The sequence below is a fragment of the Peromyscus leucopus genome, chromosome 5 (assembly GCF_004664715.2).
Source record: "Peromyscus leucopus breed LL Stock chromosome 5, UCI_PerLeu_2.1, whole genome shotgun sequence".
NCBI lineage: Eukaryota > Metazoa > Chordata > Mammalia > Rodentia > Cricetidae > Peromyscus > Peromyscus leucopus.
The window spans coordinates 82,447,800-82,452,328 of NC_051067.1; positions in this window are offsets into that span (position 1 = coordinate 82,447,800).

Consider the following 4,529-nt stretch of genomic DNA (forward strand, 5'->3'; position numbering starts at 1 on the left):
AGTGGAGGTGGGAAACAAACAGGCACCCGGCCACCATTGGACACGGCGTGTGCCAGTCACCATGGAGACCCGCCCAGAGGTTTATGCGGCAGCCACTGGCGCCATTCCCTGGCAGTGATTGCAGCTAGCTCCTGGCTCTGCGGGGCGCTGCCTGGTACCCTGGAAGGGGCTGGGCCTCCACGTCGGGGAATCTGAGCCAGTGGCTGGAGCGGGAGGGCTGGTAGCTCCCTGGTGGGAGTGATGTAGGAGAAACTGGAAGTAGTAAAATTGACGCTATACTGGATTTATTAATAAACTAACTCCAAGAGCAGTTCTATACTAACCAGGCTTGTTAGAAGTAATTCTATCAATGTTTGTTCCCGGGGATTGCCCATAACCCAAAGAGACAACTCTGATTTACAACCAGCCATTAATCCCATTGCCCTTTCAGAGAACACGCCTCTAACAGGCAGTTCAAGGGAGGTAGGGCAGAGGGACAAACGACCTTAAGGACTGGCCTGAAATAAAGCCGGGTTTCTCTTCTGGAGAAGCATAACTCTGCCAGGTGGACAAGATGGCCCTGGGTAACAACTATGGGTGGTGGTGGTGCACGCCTTGAATCCCAGCACTCGGGAGGCAGAAAAAAAAAGAAGGGAAGGGAAAGGGAAAGAAGGGAAGGGGGAAGAAGGGAAAGGGAAGGGAAGGAAAAAGGAAAGGAAAAAGGAAAGGAAGGAAGGAAAAAAAAATTCTGGCAATATTTCGCTGTGTAAATCTCCTATCTAGCCAAGTGGCCGGACTTGTAGCCTATAGTCAATGTTTAAATTGTTTAAAATGTAACCTAGGGCCAGGACCTGAAAGAGATTTAAGGATGACAGCATAAACGAAATGTATAAGCCTGAGGCCTACAGAAGTTAGTAAAATTTTCTGTTGGAGGCAAGTTTCTCTTTGAGCATTAGCCAGGGCCAGAAGCACTCTATTATGAAACCGCTTTTCTGTGTTTTTCCTGAGTGTATAGAGTCAGTTCTCACTGGAGGGCATATTTTTCTGCTTCCGGAGGCACACCCATCTCTGGCAGGTGGGGCAGGGGAGCTGGTGGTTCCAGGCCCCTGCAGGAGCCCCTCCACTGACCTGTTGGGGCACCTGGAGAACCAGGCAACAGTGTCAGAGGTCTCCATGGCGATGCGTAGCCCACTCCTGCTTAGCTTCTGCATGTGGCTCTCACTTTGACCTGAAACACTTGTGACTTTTCCTGCTCAAATGCCCTCCTACTGGGCAGATTTCAAGCTCAGTAAAAGCCCCAAACTCCCCTGGCTTTCAAGCCACCCTCTTCGGGCCTCCCTCTGGTCTCTCCAATTCTGTGAAGGCTGCCATTGGCTTTTATGCCTCCCAGCCCTCTAATCCATCATCACACAGTACTGAACAATCCTGGCCACGCTCTACCTCACCCACCCCCTTTTTTTAGACACAACACTTGGGGCTTTTCTGTGGCCTCACTGGGTACCTTCCACTGAGTAGTTTACTTCTTCCATTTCGGTTGCCACTGAGATTCTGGTAAATGATTTACTAAGTGGCAGGAAGCCAAACTCTGATGGCAATCCCAAAGATCGTTTCAGCTATCCAACTTCTCCCCAGCTGAAAACAGCCCTGAGCGGCTTCCTCTCATCAGTTTGGATACATTTAAGAATGTCTGGTCTGTTAGTACTGGTCTTAAAAGGAAGGAGAGCTGCATTCCCTGGCACAGAAAATCTCCTTTGGAATCTTTAGCCCAGTTTTTCCAGGGCCATCCTTGTCTGAGACTATCTCTGGTTTCCAGCTTTCCCAATTCACTGTCACTGAGAGTCGACTCACAAACATTCCTCAGTGCAGATCTCTCCGCTGAGGTTTTTTCTTGCATGCATCCACCTGCCCATCTCACATTGGATGCCCAGACACATCATTCCAGTGCCAGAGTGCTTATTCCTGACTATGCCAAACAGCCACCAACTCCAGCTACTTTACATAGCAAGAGAGCTCCTTCTGTTGTGAGATGGCAGGCTCTAAAAAAGGCACTACACTTCTCATGGTGTGTGGCTCTTAGTAAAATGGCTGCAGCCAGGAGAATTCCAAGGTCTAGCAAATACAAAGTAAATATGTCTTCCAGGGTCTCTTTTGATGGGCATGAATACCTTTCATCAGAAGAAATGCCGAATGTCTCAGTGACCAGACGGGAGTCACTGGGTTTCTGAATACAGCCCAAAGGAGTCAAAAGCAGGGACTAAGCTGCCACAATTAGGGGCAGAGTCATTTACCTTGGATCCCTGGAATTCAGGGAAAAGAGACACACAATGCCACCAGAGTTCAGAACATGTCACTTTCTGTGGAGAGCAGATGTAGGGGCAAACCTGAGGCCAGCAGGAGACAAGCACATGAGTTTAATGACAGAGCTGGAGAACTGAAATCAGTTCCCAAGTATTTAAGAGCTAGAGTGGAGAAAAGTAAGCCATGGATTAGATGCAGAGCTATGAAAGGGGGCTTTAAGGGACGATGATCTAGATCAGTGGTTCTCACCTGTGGGTCAAGACCCCTTGGAGGGTTGAATGACCTTTTCATAGGAGTCACCTAAGACACCGGGAAACACAGATACTTATAGTATAATTCACGAACAGTAGCAAAATTACAATTATGAAGTAGAAACAAAAATAATTTTATGGTTGGGGGTCATCACCACATGAGGAACTGTGTTAAAGGGGTGCAGCATTAGGAAGGGTGAGAACCGCTGATGTAGATGTTTGGATAAGTTACTGGCTGGTCAGACGCTCTGTGAAATGAGCAGTGGAACAGGGTTGGTGGGGGAATGTGGGGTTTGGTTGGGGGTTGAGGGTTTGGTGGGGGTGGGAAAGAAATGAGTGGTTATCATTGCTGTGGATTATGCCCACTGTTAATAAAAAACTGATTGACTGATAGTGGGCAAGAAGAGATTGAGCGAGACAGCCTGATAGATAGAGAATGATGAGAGGAAGAAGGGCAGAGTCAGGGGAGGGAGGGGATGCAGCCAGCTGCCAAGCAAGCAGGATGTGTAAAAAAAAAAAATGAGGTAACAACATGCCAGATGGTGTGGCACACGCCTTTAATCCCAGCACTTGGGAGGCAGAGTCAAGCAGATCTTTGTGAGTTCAAGGCAGACTGGTCTACAGAGCAAGATCCAGAACAGGCACCAAAACTACACAGAGAAACCCTGTCTCGAAAAACCAAAGGGAAAAAAAAGAGTTAACAAACCACGAGCCATATGGCAAAGCAAAAATAGAAATATGGGTTAATTTAAGTGTAAGAGTTAGCTAGTATCAAGCTGAGCTATCAGCCGAGCATTTATAAGTAATATTAAGCCTCAGTGTATTTATTTGGGACAAGGTGGACGAGGCAGGAAACATCTGTTTACATATCATTCCTTCCTCCTTTGTTGCTAACATAGCTTTGCTTTTGTTGAGTTCAAGCCCTTCTGAGATTTTCCATTGGTTTCCTAATAGGAAGAGACTAGACTTTCTCATGCTGGCTGTGTCTGGCGCAGCTCTCCCCTCCTCCAATGCCTGGAGATGTGCTGCTCTCCACAGGAGGGGCAGTTGTACTATGGTCTTCCTACTCTCTCAGCTCAAACAGTCTGTGGCAGGGCAGTGCAATGCTGTTTCTTTGGGAGCTGCTATGACAAGTGTCCATCTCTCACTCTAATCAGAAAGCTCTGTGAGGAGGACCATGAATGTTGGGCTCTCCATTGCTTTCCCGCATCCAGCCTCATGCCAGGATGAGAGTAGGGAACACAAAACCGCAAAGGAACAGCCACCTGAAGTATGTTTGTGCACTTCTTCGCTGAGCCAAAAATGGGTGGAAATGGTTTGTCCTTCTGAAATTCTGCAGGAAATTGATTCCAAAGGGACTGTGTCTAGAGGGGAGGCACCGTTCAGAGGGGTACAGTTCCTGTGGACTCCATTAGTCACTCCATGATGGACTCTTGTCAGCATGGCTACATCTGCAGTCCACTAAAACCACAAGCTGGGGGCCCGCTTCCCTCTGTCAGATCATTTGAAACAGGAAGACCCACCCTAAATCTGGCCACATTTTCTTGTGGCAGCTCAGATAAAAGGACGGGGAAGGAGGAAACTGTTTCTTGCTGCTCTTCCTCACTCTTGATGGCAAGCCAGCCTTGCTTTCCTCCAGTACCACAGATCCAGATCTGGTCTGCTGAGACACACAGCCTGTGGGCTGAACAACCACTGGGTTCTTAGCCTCTCCAGTGCGAGACAGCCATTGTTGGGCAATCCAAACTGCAAGGTAAATATATACCTTAGCTACGGAGTAACACACACACACACACACACACACACACAAACGCACACCACACACCCCTGAGCCACCCTCTTCGGGCCTCCCTCTGGTCTCTCCAATTCTGTGAAGGCTGCCATTGGCTTTTATGCCTCCAAGCCCTCTAATCCATCATCACACAGTACTGAACAATCCTGGCCACGCTCTACCTCACCCACCCCCTTTTTTTAGACACAACACTTGGGGCTCTTCTGTGG